General features: G+C 36.7%; 1 long non-coding RNA gene across 1 annotated transcript; it reads right to left on the reverse strand.

Moving 5' to 3' along the window:
* Positions 1 to 7,862: 7,862 nt before the first annotated feature.
* Positions 7,863 to 8,941, reverse strand: LOC116419286. Its single transcript, XR_004229554.1, has 3 exons — positions 8,753 to 8,941; positions 8,301 to 8,486; positions 7,863 to 8,217 (listed from the first exon to the last, which is right to left on the reverse strand). It is a non-coding gene; the product is annotated as an uncharacterized LOC116419286 (long non-coding RNA).
* Between the last annotated feature and the right edge of the window lie 916 nt (positions 8,942 to 9,857).

Below are 9,857 nucleotides of genomic sequence, written 5' to 3' on the forward strand. Positions count from 1 at the left end.
GGCGAGGGAATTTGGGGGGAAAGGAGGTGGGGGGGGGGAAGAGGATGTGTGCTTATCTCTATAGAGGAGAGGATGCTTAAGTGGCTGGTTAAAAGTATCGAGGATTGACCAAGGAAACACTTTCTTCCCTCTTTCCAGTCTGGGCCGGGGGTGGCGGGGCCGGGGTCCGGCGGAGGGAGTTCTTTAACTAGACAGCTTGGCCACAACTAACCCCCTCATTAGCGCTCAGAGGGTCCTTGTAGATCGGCATTCAGTCATCTCGCTCCCTAAATGGTCGATTCATCTGTCAATCATCAGGCTTCCTTTTACAGGGCAGGAATAGAGAGCTGTCCAGTGCTGAACCCAGAGGAATACAGAGGCGGCTGCGGAGGAGGGGAAACGGGGAAACGAAAAGGAGGGGAGGAGGGGAAAGGAGAAAAGGAAAGGTGAAGACAGAAGGAAGAAGGGAAGGAGGTGGAAGAAGAGAAGGAGAAGGAAGAGGGGTAGAAGGAAGAGAGGGAGGAGGAAAAGGAAAAAGAGGTGCTGGTGGTGAAGGAGGAAGAGGAGAAAGAAAAAGAGGAGGAGGAAGAGAAGGAGGTAGTGGAGGAGGAGAAGGAAGAGTAGGAGTTGCAAAAGATATGGTACCATAGGAGAAACAACAGAGATTTTGCAGTTTACTAAGTAAACCTAGTTTGGAGGATAGTGTTGATATTTCCTATTTTCAGTTAAAGAATTTTTTTTGCTCTGGGGTATGTCTAGGGACTTAGAGGGAAAGAATAAGTAGGTTTGCATTTCTGCCTCAAAAAAAGAGGGAAAGCAGTTTCCAGTTCATCTGCTCATTTTAGGCAAATTATTAAATCATCTTCCTTAGTTTTGATTAAAAAATAAAAACAACTTCTTTCTGCGACTGTTCCTAAGTATGAGGGAGTAATGGAGACATCTGCTGGCAAAACTGAAAAACTGAAAATTCTTAGACAAGGGATTGAGGATAGCACAGATAGCAAAGAAGTTGCAAGGCAGGATAATTATCATCCAAACAGCATAAAAAGAGGTATTATGTTATAAGGGGAATGATTTATTATGCTGCTAAAATTATACTTTTTGAGTCCAGCCTTACATGATTAAAGATTATTCCACACCTGGAATGTCCCTTGACCCCAGTAACTTTCTATGGACAACAGAAATGACTACAAGGTAATTCTGATTCTCCCATGCCCCAAATCCACTCAAAACATTCTTGTTTTGGATTATCACACCTGGAACTCTAGGGGAGACCACTTCAAACTTCGATTTTGGGTCACAGCTACTATTATCTACCTCAATCTATATTGCTTTCAGACTGCCCTCTCAGCAAAATTGCTTCGCTGCATACATGGAGTTCTTGTTTAAGAAACCTTTGCCAAAATCCTATATATAATGTAAATCTTTTAGAATTTGGAGATAGCTACATTTCCTTTCTGACTTGCTCTTCTCTATTAGATGTCATAATAAAATTATTTCTAAAACTATTTCAGATTTTGGGTCTATTCTCATAATCAACAATGCCAATAGTGGTCACAAATGCTACATAAGATCGGGATATAGCGTGATGTAATGGAGGGAGCTCTAAATCAGGAATCAAGGAAACTGGATTTTAATCTGGACTCTGGCTACCTACTACCTGTATAACCTTGGTAAGTCACATATCTCTCTAGGTGTCAATTTTCTCAACTGGAAAATGAGAGTATTAGTCTAGGTGATCTTTAATGTCATTTCCATCTCTAACTATGGTCCTAGATTGTGGTGGAGTGGCAAACTTGGAGTCAATATCCTAAATTTGAGTCCAGAGTCGTTATTAAATATTCATTGTCAGCATGACAACAGCTCTTTAGTAAAGTATTTAAAAGATCTGTGCTTGGCCCTGTGCTAACATTTTCATCAGTGACTTATATAAATATATGATTGGCATGTATATAAAATTTGTAGATGACACGATGTCAGGAGGGATAACTTCAGATGCATGTGATAGAGGAGAAATAGATACCAGTTGTTTTGAAAACAATATGGAGAGTTTCAGTGGATTGAAAACTCAATATGTTTCATCAATATGATGGAGCAACTAAAAAAGCTAATTTAGTCTTGGGCTACATAAAGAGAAGAATAGCTTCTAGGAATATAAAGGTACTAGTTCATTGGACCTCATCTAAAGAATTGTGTTCAATTATAGTCACTGAAGTGTCAGGTTAGAATATCCCGAGGAGGGCAGCTAGAATGGTTAGTCTTTGAGTCCTTGCCATTATTTGGAGCTAAGCATATTTAGCCTGGAGTAAAGAAGATTTAAGGAGGGACATGATAACTGGGTGCAAATATTTGAAGGACTGTCATATAAAGGAAGAAAGAGAGTTGTTCTATTTTGCCTCAGAAAATATAGCAGTAATGGGTAGAATATGATTTCATATTTAATGTCAGGAAAAACTAAAAATCTAAACAATTAGATCTATCTAAATGTGGAATGGATTATCTTGAGGTCAACAAGTCAAGCAACCAGTGCCAGATACTATGCTAAGGCCTGGGGATATAAAGAAAGGCAAAAATACTTCCTGACCACAAGGAGCTCATACTCTAACAGGAAGTACAACACACAAACAACTATGTACAAATAAGATATATACAAGATAAACTGGATATAACCTTAGGAAAACTAGAATTAAGGTGGATCCAGAAATGCTTCTTGCAGAGGGTAGGATCTGAAAGTTTTAAAGGAAGGCAAAGAATTCCAAGCTTAGAGGAGAACTAATGAAAATGTTGGGAGAAACTGCAAGGAGACTGTGTCACTGGGTCATAGAGTATGTAAAATGAACTACAATGGAAAAAACTTTATAACACAGGAAGGGACCAGGCTCTGAAAGGAATAGGGAGCCACTAAATTTTATTGAATGAGGGAGGAGATACATACTCAGACCTACCCTATAATAAGATCACCTTGATAGCCGAATGTAAGATTGAGTGGAGTAAAGAAAAACTTTAAAGTGAGGAGACAAGCAAGAAAACTACTGCAGTAGTCCAGGTGCGGGATGATTTTGACATATACCAAAAATAATAGAAACAACAATAATAAAATCATCTAGAGAAACAAAAGATCAAGTATCAAGTATCTCAAGGTAAATAATGGGTGGGAAGTGAAAGGAAAGGACCTTTCAGTTACTCTATACTACATACCATACATATGATATTATAATGATACTATATCATACTATGCTATACTGTACCTTTTTGCGGTAACTATACTCTAAGGCAGTAATCACTTAAATACTTTGGTACTGGTTAAGAAATAGAAAAGTTGATCAGTGAAACCCAGATTTGTGTCAGAAGAGAAAAGGTGTATTTACAAAGAAAGATTATAAAGGCAGAATTGACAGGACATGGCAAAGGGAAGGTGAGAGAGAATGAGAGTCCCAATCCAAATTTGGAGTTTGAATGACTGAATATGAGTTTTGTTTTGGACATGTTGATTATAAGATGTCTATGCTATAGCCAGTCTTAGATTTCAATAAACATATAAGGAAGATGTAAATCTGAAAGTCAGAAGAGAGGCAAAAGCTATATAATAGATCTGAGAATCATCTGCATAGAGATGATTTAAAAAAATGGCAAACCTCTTTCTTGGAAATCGTCAGGCAGGCAATAGATAACCACTTTTCTAGTATGTTATAGTAGGGGGTTGTATTTGCATTGATCTAAATGACCACTTAGTACCCTTAAAACTTTAATTTAAAAAAATTAAAATTCTTTAAGTCCTGAGTCAAATACTTCCTGCTGTATGGCTAGAGAAAAGTCACTTAGCCTCTCTGACTCTCCATTTCCTCATCTAGAAAATGTGTCTATGCAATCTGACAGAGTTATTATGGGGGAGAAGTCTTATAAACCTTGTAAAAAGATATAAATTTGAACTACTGTTAATGTTTCCGCATGATATTTTCTATAAGAAAGGAGTTCCTGTAAGTCAGCAGTGTCAAATTGAAATTATCCCTACCAATAGTATAGTGATGTAGAAAACCACAAATTAACATTATATTTTATTATATTTTTATTTAAACATTTTCTGATTATACTTAAATCTGGTTCCTGCCAAACTAAGAAGTCTTGCAAGGTGATATACAGCTGGCAGAATATAAATTTATCCCTCTTCTATAAATGATAAGAAATTAGAAGCTTTAGTTAGGAACAGGGATGATTAACCCAAAAGAAGAAAGGGGAGATGAATAATTAAACCAAGTTTTAAAACTGCTTAGAAAGTTGGGTCCTTATATATTTATTATTCATTTATGAAGTTTTTCTCTTCTTAGAAGTCTGAAGGCAGAAAAGAGAATGGGGCTTACAGATATATATCTTAAAGTTACTGATCTTTAAAAGACTTCTCTAAAGTCACATTTCCAAGTAAAGCCAAAGATGGAATTACCAATTTCACATCATTTGCCAGGCCAGGAAAATGTTGGACTGAGCATTCAAAATTTAGTGTTTAGACTTGTAAAATATTCTCTCAAAAAAAAAAAACCCTCTTTAACTTGAAAGTGATACATATGAGATTCATATGTTAAAAATACATATTCTCATATTAGAAATACCAAATAGAAATGTTTTCTTGGTATTTCAGAAGGGTTGTCAGACTAAGAAAGAGTATCTAATTTTCTGAATTGTACTATAATTATGTTTGCAGAGTTATAGAAAGCTTATTTAACAGGTTTGTATTTATATTGTTCATATGGCTGATCTATTTTTCATTCATTTAAATCTTTATGTACATATGTGTAATATTCTCTCCAAAATGTAATGTTCTCTATTGAAGTTTTCTTGGGGTCTCTGGAGGCAGCCTTTGTTTCAGTTCAGTAATCACCACAAATGCAGCCAGGTGTTAAAGTCCAAATCCTTTATTGTCTCTTTCAAAGTCTTGTCTCTTTTCCGGGGGCCCAGTCAAGTTAGCTTTCTTAGAGGCCTCTCTCTCTTCTTGGTTCTGAGAGCTTGAGCTCCTGCCTCCTTCTCTGGCTTCTGAATCTCCCTCGACTTCCAAGGATTTGTGCTTCAGCCTCCAGCCTCAACAAAGGTGGAAGATGGAATGAATCTGTCTCAACCTCCCAGAGCTTCTAGTGCGCTTGTCCTTGCCCTGAGAGCTTCTTGCTTATATCCTCCACACTGAATACATTAATTAATGTGTATTAAATACATTAAATTAATGCTAAACTAGATTTAACCATTGTCTCCTCAATTCCACTTAGTACCTCGTTTCAAGTTCTGGCCCATAACATCTCCTTGTAGGATTAAATCAATCATACTGAACCAAGCTAAATTAGATAACTATTGTCTCTATCAATTCCACTGACTTAGTATCTTATAAGAATCCTTTGTTTCAAGTTCTGGCCCATAACACATATGTATATGTATGCATAATCATCTACATAATAATAAACATGTTACCAATAAAGGCAAAATTTATCTTTTTCATTTTATCACATAAAAATGTGACATTTATTGACTCATTTAAACAGTAACTTTTATTTTATACATTCCTTGATGTAGTATAGCTAACTTTTTTAAAACCTAAAATATTTCTCAAGAGCTTTAAAAGTACACCAAAAATAGAATTTTAAAAGTAAGCTATAATATAATACTAACACGTTCTGTGCTCAGCCTTGCCATTGATTCACCATAAGTCAGGCTTGAGTTCCCATGCCAGCTCCATCACAAATAAGCTACATGACTTTGGGTAAGCAACTTAAAGTGTCTATGTCTCCATTTTCTCACCAAAAAGTGATAACTATTGGGTCCCCAGTAATTCTCCACCTCAATGTACTTAACCACAAATTGTGGGTTAAAGAATTTTCTATCAACATAGGATATAAGAGAAGACAATTTATAGACAAAGAAAAGTTAAGTTCAGATCCTGTTCCTAATATTTACTAGGTCTGGTACCATAGACAAGTTATATAATTTCTCTCAGCCTTCATTTCCTTATCTGCAAAATGGGGATACTAACATATCTACTGTTACATATTTACTAGGCCTCATAATGAGGCTCCAGAAAACTAGAAAGTACTTTGCAAATTTTAAAGTACTACATAATATGTCTAGTAATATAACCTGGAAAGTTAATGTAAATTTTCTAGATATATACATTTTCTATTGGTAGAATAGTAATAGGTAAGGAAGTGAGAGGGCATTATAATGATATAATTTTAATGTAGTGATGATTATAAATTGAAAGAGGTGATGCTTGTGTGTCTTTAAGTGGGAAGAATTAAGAGAAAGTCAAAGTCTTCAACTAGACTGAGGGTCAGAAAAACCAATGATAGCTGCTGCCAACATCATATTTTTCTCTGTTTATATAGTTGTTATAAAAATAAACATGCTATTTTAAAACATTCTGACTTTACTAGAGAGTAGAAGAATTTCACAAAAGGAAAAACATTATGTAGGGTAATGGAAATGATGACAAATTAAGGGTCAGGAGAACTGGGTTTAAGATCCATTATGTTATTCACCAAATGTGTGGAAAAATCTCTTCATCTCTCTGAGCATCCATTCCCTCCTCTGTAAATTAAGGAGTCATCCTGCATAATCCCTATGGTCCCTGCAGCTCTAACTTTCCATGATGCTAAAGATACACTAATCTGCAAACCAAATAATCCAAAGTTGACTACGTGTGTTTGTTGTCAACCTTGAACTTTCTTGACGCTACTATAATCAAATAATGAATATTAACATTGGTTTGAGTAATACTGGATGTGGGGAAACAAAATGACAGCTGGCACAGCCCCCATTTAAAGCACTGAGTAAGGGAATATAACTCACAAGAGAGACAGCACAGCCTGTCATTACAATACAGGAAAAGAAATTAAAAGAGCCAGTTTCTATTCCCATCCTTGATGCTGACTCTGAATTGCCTTGAGCAAATCATACAACCTATTTATGTCTCAGTTTTTCCATCTGCAAAATGGAGATCATAACCCTTGTCACTCTAGAGTGATGGAAAAGTACTCCGAAGTGCTAGAAAGAAAAGATCTGGGAAACACTAAATCTTACTATGAGTAGGGGAAAATAAAATTGAATGAAATGAAAATATTGGCAAAGAAGTCCTGGTCTTTCACTTTCAAAAACCACTAAAGTTTTAGTGAGAAAACTTGGGTTCAAATCCTCTGCTCCACTTCTTAGCTATCTGTGTGACTTGGCAATTCATTTAATTCTTTTGGATTCCATTTCAGTTTCTTTATCTAGAAAATTAGGGAATTGGACTAAAATTTTCCTAAGATTTCTTCAAACTCTAACTCTTTAAGAAAGGAAAAGAGAGAAGAAGAAAAAAAGAGAAAGACAAAGACATAGGGGGAGAGATGGAGACACACACAGAGAGACACACAGAGATACACACACAGAGAGACAGAGACAGAGAGATAAACACAGAGACACACACAGAGAGACATACAGAGACACAGAGAGAAACAGAGAGAGAGAGAAAAACAGACAGAGATACAGAGACAGAGAGAGACAGAGACACAGAGAGAGAGACAGAGACACAGAGAGAGAGACACGGGGTCGGGGGGAGAGACTGGAGAGGACTGGGAAAAAAGGGGAGGGGAGAGAAGGAGAGAGGAAAGAAGGGGAGGGGAGAAGAAGGAAGGGGAAGGGAGGAAGGAGATAGGAAAAAGGAGAGAGAGGGGAGGAGGGAAAGGGAGGGTAGGGAAGGAGGATGAGAGGAGGAGGAGGGAGGGAGCAGAGGAAGGGAAGGGAGAGTAGTAGAAAAGAGGGCAGAGGAGTAAAAGGAACTAGGAGAGGGGAAAGAGGAAAGGAGAAAGAGGAGGAGATAAAAGGAGAAGAGAGGAGAGGAAAAGAGAGGAGAGGAGAGGGGAAGGGAAGACAGGGAAATAAAGGAGAGGAGGGGAGGGAAGGAGAGAAGGGAAGGCAGGGGAGAAGAGAAGGAAGGCTTGTGTCAACTGAGGTAAAGGAGGAAATTACTGCTGAAAGCTTCTAAAGAAGCTCTCTCTAGTTTGTCTTTGTCATTTCCAATTTAGATAGCATTCCAAAGATGCCTCTGATTTACTTAGCAGTTTATTCTCAGCTGCCTCCAGTTTAGCCTTAACACTCTTAATCCTTGTCAGCATCACTTCTAACAACATTCTATCTCTTTCGAGTCATTTCTTCTTCTCAGTCTGGACCAAAGCTGTTCTTCATTCTCAGAATTCTTTTTTTGTAAATCCATTGCTGGATTACCTGACAAAGGGTAAGGGAAGGAGAATGTTAATATTCAGGTATAGATTGGGGGGTTAGAGCAGAGAAGGTTATTCATGGATTACCATTATTTTCCCCTGTGGCCTTGCCACCTGAAGACCACCTGGTGACTTTCATAACTGCATTTAAAAATCCAGCAGAGAGTTCATCTGCCTGGGAAAGTCCTGCATGTGCTCAAGGCAATGCGTCTGTCCAGAAGAACCTTGAAGGATTTGCTGGATCCCTGTATCCATTCTGCCATAATAACAGTCCTAGAATAAGGAGAAGTCAGAGAGTAAAGGTTAAGAAGGGAGTTTGTCCAAAATTATATTACCATATTTTGGGAACCCCTTACTATATCTCTATTCAATATCAATACCTACTTTCCTCTCATCTATTTTCAAATGAAGCAAAAGCTTTTGTGGAAGAAAAAGGAAAAGTGATTTATTTTTTATCTAAGTTAGCCTTACTGGTTTTCCTCATTAAGGGATATGCACCTGATACCTTATATTGTTATATTTCTAGATGCTGTACTTACCCTGATCAGTCAGAATACTCAGGCAGTACCCAGTTGCAACAGTGTTGTCCTTCATATGGCACTGGGACTTTTTTTATGCAGTTGTCTCCATATCCCTTTTAGAAGCTTCTAATATGTGCAAAGCAAACAATGGGCATTTAACATTAATTTCTGATAACGCATATTGTTGGATAATAGGAATGCACAAAAACAAATAATTGGGGGGGGGAGGGAAATAGAGGTGATCCAAGTAGCATTCCCCATGAAAGTTCAAGATAACAAGAAGACATAAATGCCTGCAATATTTTATTTCTAATTTTAAAAATTATTTTAATGTTAAAGTAAACTTTAGTAGAAAAATCATATCATTTGGATGAACAATTAAAAAACTAATGTAATTCAAAACTGTTTTCTCTAGATTTTCAGAAATCATTCATCTTGAAAACCATATGAGAAAATAGGCACCTCCAAAAAATTAATTCTATCTATTAAATGCTTGGTAATGAAGAAAATAAAAGGGGAAATGACTAGGGGTATTCTGCTGAACAAGAGATTTAATCTAAAAATAGACAAGCAAAGGAATAAACATTGAATGCTTTTTAAAGTCAATCTTGCAGTTCTGACATGTTAATTAAATACTAAAATTGTAGGAATGAGCCAAAAGAATAAAATATTTTTAAAATTAAAGGTGCTCTCCTCAATGTTAATGTGAAGTTTCTTTGTACCCTTTGTCTGTAATGCTTTGTGAGACTTGTCTATAAAGACAAAATACAAATGGGGGGAAACAAGCTAGTAGCTTTTTAAGTCCACAAGAAGTGGTTTTATCTAAGCCCCTACTGTATTTTTATAGATGATGGCACTAAGATACATAGAGGTAAAGGTGAAAGTGCCAAAAATTAGATAACAAGTCTTTCTCTTTCTGAACTATTATCTGTGGGAAGATATCAATGGGAAAAATTCTGAATTTTCTGAAATCAGAATTAACAGAGACATGTATTTCAACAATACTTCTAACATTTATGAACTGTGTGACCGTGAGCTAATCACTCAGCATCTCTAAGAATCATTGCCATCATATTTAAGATCAGGTTAATAATTGAGGGAGATAGTTCTGCTGTAATTTCAC

Source organism: Sarcophilus harrisii, chromosome 5, assembly GCF_902635505.1.
Source record: "Sarcophilus harrisii chromosome 5, mSarHar1.11, whole genome shotgun sequence".
Taxonomy (NCBI): Eukaryota; Metazoa; Chordata; class Mammalia; order Dasyuromorphia; family Dasyuridae; genus Sarcophilus; species Sarcophilus harrisii.